Below are 9,146 nucleotides of genomic sequence, written 5' to 3' on the forward strand. Positions count from 1 at the left end.
CCCCCCCCGTCCCACCCCCTGCTCTCCGGTTGGGCAATGCGTGCTGAAGGGGGCACCCACGCGAAGGTTTGGGATGAAGGATTTAAAAGCGATGAAGCCAAACCTCTCCCCCCTCCCCCCAACCCCCCCATCCACCCCAACACCATCAGTCTGCCTCACTGCCCCTCATCCACGCTGTTCCCAAATTTATGCCCCACGTAGGGATTACAAATATAGTTCCTGGGGGAGGGGTTTCAAAAAGGAGGTTCTTGAAGGGGAATCCTGGGGAAGGTATTTCCACCTCTGCTGCTTTACTTCATTTTGTTTCATTTTGAGGGGGCTGTTGGCTCACTTCTCTCCAGTCTGCTCAACCTGAAGGGGTGGGACAGCCTTCATCCCTGGTGGGAACTGAGTGTCTGCATGTGTTTTAGTGTGGGGCAAACTGAGCAAATGTGTACCTGGGGCTCTATAGTCTTTTCTGAGAAGAAGAGGGGAAAGAAAAAAAAACCAAACAACTCTGCTGCAAAGTTTCATGGGCCCCATAGCATCTCTTTTGTTGTTTTTTGTTATTATTATTTGGGTGGGAAAGAGAGAAGAAGCAATAGTTTTGTTCATAGGTTGCATTACTCCCCACCTCTCCCTCTGTTACACAGAGGTGGTGTAAAATAAAACAGGATCTGATAGGGTTTAGGAGACATCCAGACTTTGGTTACTCCCCTGTATCCAGTGTTGGGACTGGGCCAGGGATGTCTTTAGGCTGGTAATTTCTCCATCCAATCATTTAATGATTAAAGGCAGAAACTGCTGAAGCTGTGCAAGAAGGAAACTGTTCCCTCCCTCCAGCCCCAGCTCAAAGTCGGCCCAGCAGAACCCCAATCTTATGGCCACCAAGACTATGACGGATGTTCTTCTGGATCCCTGTTATCTACAAACAAAGTAAATCCAATACAATAAGATTCCCTAAATCCAATTACAGCAGTCTGCTTCGTTGCTCTTTTCTGGGAGGATAGGAGTTGCAAGGGCTGCAGGTCTTTGGAGTCATGAGCATCAAATGCAGCTCTAAAGAGGAGTTTCCTCAAGTAGAGGATGTAAGCCAGCTCCCATGGCTCTGTGCAAGATAGGAGTGAGGACAGAAGAGGTGAGCAGAGCAGGCTTGTGGGTGCTGAGCAGTTGGACTGTATGGCTGAGGTCCCTCTAAAGCCACAGTGAATCAAACAATCATAGAATTTTTAGAAATAGAAATAGAAGTTTGGAAAAGACCTCTGAGATCACCAACCCCAACGCACCCCACCATGCCCACTGCCCACATCCCTCAGTGCCACATCTCCATGGTTCTGGAACACCTGCAGGGATGGTGACCCCACCACCTTCCTGGGCAGCCTGTGCCAATGCATCACCACTTCTTTGGTGAAAGGATGTTTCCTAACATCCAACCTGAACCTCCCCTGGCATGCCTTAAGGCCTAAACCAAGGCTGGAGCTCCCAGTCAGGCACCAGAGGAGAACATGTGAGAATTTCCCAATCTGCATCATCCCAGCACTTCTCTTCCCAAGCAAACTGCCCGCTTCTTTCCCCATGTGAAAAGGTTCTCTCTTTCTCATCCTGACTCATTGGGTGCTGAGGATCAGGCCCTCTGCTTTTAGGTCCTACCGCTATTGGAAATTCTGATTTATGCGAGGCCAAACAAGAAACAGCTGAGTTTGCTCATTTTTGGGGGCTGTGTCCCAGGAAGATGCTTTTATCGTCTCTATTCATCTCCAGACATTGTGTGTTCTCTCAGCCAAGGTTGCAAGGCAACTCTTTCCCTCTCTGCAGACCTCTGAGAGAGAGATGAGCTCTTCTGCATGTCCAGATGCCTGCTGTTGTTTGTCTGGTCTCTTCCCACTGGAGGGCACAGGACTCCATTCTCCTGCAGATCTGTTCCAGGCATCTTTTTTATGTCAAGGCAAAGGTAATTTGGACATCTAAGTTTTGTTTTGTTTTTCTTTCAGATTGCATCCATGAATGTGTGCATAATGAACCCAGAAGGAATGCGGCACTAAAAGAAGCCTTTGTAATGTTGCTATTTTAAGGAGACCCTTGGGTATGGCACGTGTTGAACTGAGTTTCTCTAACATCTTACAACAAACCAAAATGTTTAGATCCTCCCACTGATGTAAAACATCATAAAAAAAATACATAATCAATCTAAACTGGCTATGGTTTTGACCAGGAATTATTGCTCTTGTGAATTGGCTCTGTATTGTAGCTAACTTTTACATGGCCTAATAATAAACATCTCCTCCTTCCAGCTGGATGAATGTTTCCCTTCTGGTGGAGATGAGATCCCAGCCTGGATAAAACACCTCTTGTCCTTTCTCTTCTGGGTCACTCAGGTTCAGTGAAACATCACGACTTACATCAGCCAAAGCCTTTGATCAGGGGAGGGAAAGGTCTGACATGGATGGGGTTGACAGCCACGCTGCAAAAATCCCTCATTGTGCAAGAAGCCAGTCCAATGACCGAGTGTCACCAAGGGTGAGACAGCCTTTTCTGCTCTGTTTTCACTTGGCTATTGCTGGTGTTTTGTTTGCAGTCAAGGCCAAAATATACAAGCAGCAGCTTTGGACACGTTGCGTTTGTGCATTTAGCCAGATAGCCATGATGAATTTCTGGCCATTTTTGTTGCATGTGTTGTAAAGAGCAGAATTTTGCTGTCAACGTTCTATTTTTACATGGTCAGAGAGGAGAAGGAGTAGAATAGAAGTGTAATTGACACTGTACAAAGCTGAAGTCGTAACTCTTGGCTGAGATGACTGGAAGCTGTGTGTGATGGCTTCTTTGTTGGCTCTTTAAGAAAACATCTGCTCTGGGTCTCGTGGACAAAACCCAGGGTGAAAAATTCTCACACTGCAAAATGAGAAGCCAGATGAAAAGCCCAGAGAAGCTGTGGACGCTCCACCTCTGGAGGTGCTCAAGGCCAGGTTGGATGGGGCTTGATCTGGTGGGTGGTAAACCTGCTCATAGCCCAGGGTTAGGACTGGATGACCTTTGAGGATGTTTTCAGCCTAAGCTGTTCTATGATTCAATGGCTTTCTCCATTAGCATCCAGCACTCAAGGAACAGGGCTGCTTTGGAAATGAATGTCAGAATAAGGAAAATAGGCTTTTTGTACTCACAAAAAAACAAATGCTCAAGAAGAGTGAGGGTGAGAGTCAAAGCTATTAAAACACTTCCTGGGACAGTATTTTGGTTTTCAGCAGCTTTCTCTTCTGTTTTGTTTCAATTTCTTCTAAACCCCATCCTCTGAGTGGTATGAAATAAAAAATAGTAATAAATAGATTTTTCTGTACAGGATAAATTCAAAAATAAATAAATGAATAAAATTTTAATTACATTTCTCTGCAAAGGCTCTTTACTTCTTTAAGTACACAGAAATGCTTATGATATGTGGTCATAGATGGGGTCATAGATGTGGTCAACTCCTCTAATGCCCTGCAGGATGGTTTACAAGGTGATTCAGTAAATGGGGCAAAGTCAACACGGTGGGGCTGGGTGCCCTACATGAGAAGATGCAGAGAATGTGTCAGAAAGATCACAGAGCTGTAAATGGTTTGGGAAAAGAGAGAGATGAGGCATGTGGGGTTGAGGTCTTGGGTTAAGGTAGACAAAGGACTGTAGGAGGTGACTTGTGAACCCAAAGGCATTTTGCATCTGAAGCAGGCCAGATGGGCTAACAAAGTCAGCAGTAGAACACAATTGTCAGTGGCTTCATACAGTGACCTTTAGCTGAAACAAGCTGTACAAAAGGAGCTCAGGGTATGCAAGTAGGTGAAGGACAATCCTCATCAGCAATAGGCTTGGCATCCATTTGGTTGTGTTTTCATACAGATAAGGTGGGGCAGACAGGCTCTACAAAGCAACATGTGCTCTTGCCTTATCCCACCTCTGTTATTCTCCTTGCTGTAGGCTGATGCTTTGGACCCAGATAAACCAAGTGGAATTGAGATCAGAGCCCTGGGCTTTTCCCTGCAGAGCAGCAACTGGTGCCATTTCTGGCTTATTCTCTATTTTTCTCTTCCTAGTGAGGGACTTTTGTTATTTATTAGCTCCTTCTTTCAAAACAGCAACCTGGAAAATTTCACAGCACTTTTCATATATGGTTGCTCTGCCTGTGGCTCTCCACAGCTTAGCTGTTTCAGTGATAATCTGCAGAGCAACGAGCAACAGCATTCCTGTCCTAAAGGAGAAGTGAGTGCCTCAAACCTCCTCACTTTTCTCCATATGCACAAGATCTTTTTTTGCTCCTAAAAAACCCCAGACCTCTCTCTCCATTCCTGCCAGTCACATGGCAGACTGGATGTCCCTAGCAGCACACCTGGGCTTGAATCGATCTTTCTTCTTTTTCTGTGTGTGTGTGTTGTCATCCAATGCAGGGCCAGAACCAAGGGCAAACTCCAGTTGGGAGGTGAGCAAGGAAAACCCCTCCAAAACAGCCAGGAGCTAAAATGATTTGGCAAGCTTTGTGGGAGAAAACTGCCAGCAGGGAAAGACGAGGTGGGAGCATTACTCCCGACAGAAGAAGCCCTGATTAGCAGATTATCACTTAAGTGATGTTGATCCCAGCCACGCTGCCTTCCAAATGAGCCCTTTCACAGCTGCCAGCTGCGCCACGGAGTCGTGAATGTAAATGAGTGGGCCAGATCCTCTGCTGGCATCCATCGAGGCAGCTTTGATGGACCGTCCTGGATCCACAACAGCTGGAGGAGTCTGGCTGTAGCAGGAGCCTGTTGCTTTTCAGATTTCTTTTAGAGCCTGTGGGAAAGGGCCTGAAGCTGGGCGTACTGCAGGATAGAGCAGCATCAACTGCACATCTGGAGGGACCCTCGAGACTGCGACTTTCGCTGCCAGATAAAGCCTTCTTTGTAAGTAATAATTGGTTCTATCTTTTATTTTCATGATTTTTAGTCTCCATTTCAATTACCATCACTAATTAATTAATTGGCGTGTTTATTTATTCATTTTTGTTTACTTTCTATTCCGGAGATCAGACTGGAGCAATCAGCCCCCACCTGATACCAGGCAGGGTGCAAAACAGGATGTCAGAAGCCAGAGTCTGCTTATCGATAGCCGTGAGAGATCCTTGCTGAGTCAGATAGGGGAAGGATGAGATAATTTCTGATGTTTTTTTCTTTTTTTCTTTAATCATATTTATTTATTTGTTTGTTTGTTTATTTTGCAGTTGCTGAGCTTGTAACCTGTTCCCTGGTACCGCACGCCAGCAAGTATCATCTTGCCCTCATAAAGCTTTGTTGATCTCCATCCAACTTGTTGGACTGAGCGTGTGGGAAGCATGTGAGGGACTCTCATGAGCAGCCTCACGTTCTCTGAGCTGCTTTTTCCCCTGGGGGTAAAGCTTTCCCCAAAGTGCTCAGTCCATTTCAGCTCAGAGGTGATGGCCTGAAACCTGCAGAGCTGGTGGTGAGATGGGAACAAGCTCTCTTTGTGAGGCTGCTCCAGCTTGCTGGGTGTGCTGGGTGCACTGAATGAAATCTTTCATTTGGTTCCTCAGAGAGTACAGGAAGATCCTCAGCCTTTGTCCTGAATAGGATTGTAGCCCAGTCCAGGGAAAGACCACAATGTCAGAGGTAGATGTTGGTAATATGGCAGTAGAGATTGAACCTTCCCACCAACATCCCATTAAATTTTGTTGCCATGTGACAGACAACAGTAGAGAGGTATTGACAAAATAATGTCTGACATAGAAGTGCATATGAAGCAAAAGAATGTCATTGAATTCCCCCATGAGGAAAAAATGGCACTCACTGAAATTCATTGATGCTTGCTGAATGTTTATAGAGACCAAACAGTGGGTGTGAGCACAGTCAGACACTGATGACAGCAATGTGAAAGACAAGCCACATTCTAGACAACCATGCAGATTTTACAAGTTGGCGTGCAGTCTCTTGTTCATTGCTGGCAACAGTTCATAGATAATGGTAGTGGCTGAGTTGAAGAATAATGCTTTGTAGCTGAGAATTTGCTGTATCAAATACTTTTATTGGGCTCTTTGTATCTGTGAACACTTTTAGCAGCAAGTCAGCCATAAGGAACAACATATTCTCAGACAATCAAGCCTACAAATTTTGATGGGAAGCCTTGTTGTGAAGGAGATGCTTTTTTCCTACTGTGGAAGGGATGTTCAATGTTATAGTGACAAGGAGTAGCTCTTCAGCCTTAGACAGCAGAAGGAAGCAACAGTTCTTGGGACACCTGACACAATTATCTCCATGCTTTGTGGAAGCAGAGACAAGTATGAGATTTCCTGCCTAAAAAAGCAGGAATTGATGTTTGCCTTCTGTTTTTCATAGAATAATTTGGGTTGGAAGAGACCCGAACCATCACATGCAACCCCAACCCAACCCCACTGTGCCCACTGACCACGTCACACAGTGCCACATCTCTACTGTTCTTAAACACCTCCAGGGATGGTGACTGCACCATCTCCCGGGGCAGCCTGTGCCACTGCATTACCACTCTTTCTGAGAAGAAATTGTTCCTAATATCAAATTTGGTTTGGGTCAAAATCGCCCGTTCTAAATTTTATATGGAGCAGGTTATAATTTTTCCTTTGCAAAACTCAAGCTTTCTTATTACAATCAATCTTGAGAGAGTTATTTACTGAATTGTGTTGCTCAGAAAACTGATGCATGCTCTAAGGATATCTGTTGAGTGGGGGCATTTCACAGCCTGAGAAATGTCCCTTCAGATACCTTATTTATCAATGAGTAGCCAAGGAAGATGCCAAGAAGTGGAGGAGCCATGCTATCCAGGAAACCCATTCTTTTCAGGTTTCCACACTCTGCATTATCAGTTTTGATGAAGCTGTACTCTTCAGCTGGAAGCTACCCATCAGATATCTGCCCAGCCTTCTGAGTTCGAGACACAGGTGGAGAAATGGTTAATTTTATATTCTCCTATTGTCTGCTATTTAGAAAAGAAAGAGTTGTGATGGATGAAAAACTTTCTGGCCTCCTTCAGCACAAAGGAAAAAAAAAAAAACTGTTACAAAATCACTGCAAGATCATTAATATTTTAATTAAAAAAAAAATGATTTATTTTGTCTGGCTTTGTGCAAGTGCACGTCTGTCATCTGGGTACAAATTTCCAAAAGAGAAATCGCATGCTCCTTTCTGGTCTCTTCAGAACTACAAGTGGTTTGGAGAGCATCTGTTGGACAGCTTTCTGAGTTGTTTCTTTCTGCTAATGAGCAAGCAATGTATTTTATTTCCCTTTTGTGCCTTCTAGTTTTTCCTATCCTTTCAAGCCAGGGGGTAGTAAAAGTAAGTTGAGTTCTTCTAAACAGCAAACAAAACTTCCTACAACCTCTTATCCCCATCCACACTGACAAATTATTTCATTACATCTGTAGCTTTTCCATTTACGCCTGAGGAGTTCTTCTGACAGCATTCATGACTTTGCTAAGCAAGGACTGGTTAGTATCTCATGCACAAAAATAGGCAAATCACACTGCAACAGTAGGCAGAGGATGTATGGGCTTTCCAGCCATCTGTGTTATTAAGTCAAGCTTCTGAGTCAATGCCCATGAGAATTAGATGCCCTGTAAAGCCTGAGTGGAAATACTTGTTTGTGTGTCTATGCATGTGCTCTTCTTCCTGTACACTGAACCTCTTACGATCCTAAAATGAGTCACATTTCTTGGCAAATATCAAGGGATACCCTGCTCCCTGAAGCAAATGACAGTCTAGAGTGGACTATGTGTTCAAGCTGTTTTCTTTGTTTTTTAATACAAGGGTTTGAGTGTAGATGACTTAATTGGCTGTGTTGGGAGCTCAGGTCACTGATTCCAAATAAAACATCCTCACTATCCAGCAACACATTCTCCAAATTCATACACTGACACTGATTTCTTCCATTTAATCACAGAATCAGAATCTTTAGAGTTGGAAGGGACCCTTCCAAAGGCCATCTGGTTGAACTCCCCAGCAATGAACAGGGACACCCACAGCTCCATCAGGTGCTCAGAGCCCTGTCCAGCCTGACCTTAAGCGTCTGCAGGGATGGAGCATCCACCACCTCTCTGGGCAATTCTTCCAGTGCCTGACTATCCTTACTATATAAGGATAGCTTATAAAAAAGCTTTTTCCTCACATCCAGTTTAAATCTCCCCTCTTTTATTTGAAACAATTTCCCCTTGTCCTATCACAACAGACCAACAGTCTGTTCCCTTGTTTCTTATATCCACCCATAGACACCTCAAAGTTGCTCTGAGCTCTCCCCAGATCCTTCTTTTCCCCAGGCTGAACAGTCCTGCAGTGAGTTCTCTCAGTCTGTCCTTTGAATAGAGTTGTTCCATCCTTTCGATCATCTTTGTGGCTCTTCTCTGGATGTGTTCCAACAGGTCCATGTTTCTCCTATACTGAGGACTCCACATCTGGACACAGTGCTCCAGATGAGGTCCATAGCACAGAGCAGAGAGGCAGATCCCCTCTGTCACCCTCCTGGATGCACTGCTTTGAATGCAGCCCAGGATTCTACTGGCTTTCTGGGCTGTGAGGGCACACAGCCAGCTGCCATCCACCATTTAGAAAAGATGCTATTGCTTTTAATAAAGACATTTCAAAGATGTTCTCATAAGTGTTCTTAAAGAACTCCAGTATTGTGTCTATAGTAATCTGTCAGCCTTAAAGGATCCAACAACACATCACTACCAGTGATATAAGAAGCAATTAGTTATCAATTAGGAAAGTAAGATGTAACAGTTATTTTGTTGGCAGAAGCTCCATGATGAAAACGCTTTAAATGTACATGAAATGCATCTTTGTAATATTGCATTCAAAAATTTTTACTAATGTTTTATACCTTGCATCTGTGAAATGGGTTAGCCCTTAAACATCCTTTCTTCAGACAGTACTGAGATTCATCCTCATGCTCCATTGCACTGCTCTACACTTCCTGGAGACCGTCTATAAAATGAATCAGAATACTGTATGGTTACACACCATAATTTTTAATATATATATATTTTTTTTGCTGCATGAGGAAATTGTGGAGGCTGGCTTTTGCATATTTCAATGGTGTTACTCAGCTAAGCATAAGAATAAGGGATCAGAATGGAAGAGGAAGGAAGGAAGGAAGGAAGGAAGGAAGGAAGGAAGGAAGGAAGG

The 9,146-nt window shown here is 44.2% G+C and overlaps 1 long non-coding RNA gene across 2 annotated transcripts in view; it reads left to right on the plus strand.

The window, feature by feature from the left end:
- LOC122189564 overlaps window positions 1-3,308 on the plus strand; it is a 5,028-nt gene extending 1,720 nt beyond the window's left edge. For both annotated transcript variants that reach the window (XR_006181857.1, XR_006181856.1), the window contains exon 3: window positions 1,971-3,308. This is a non-coding gene — a long non-coding RNA (uncharacterized LOC122189564). The remainder of the gene's footprint in view (window positions 1-1,970) is intronic.
- The last annotated feature ends 5,838 nt before the right edge of the window (window positions 3,309-9,146 follow it).

Source organism: Lagopus leucura, unplaced genomic scaffold (assembly GCF_019238085.1).
Source record: "Lagopus leucura isolate 7727_CA_CO unplaced genomic scaffold, USGS_WTPT01 Super-Scaffold_100157, whole genome shotgun sequence".
Taxonomy (NCBI): domain Eukaryota; kingdom Metazoa; phylum Chordata; class Aves; order Galliformes; family Phasianidae; genus Lagopus; species Lagopus leucura.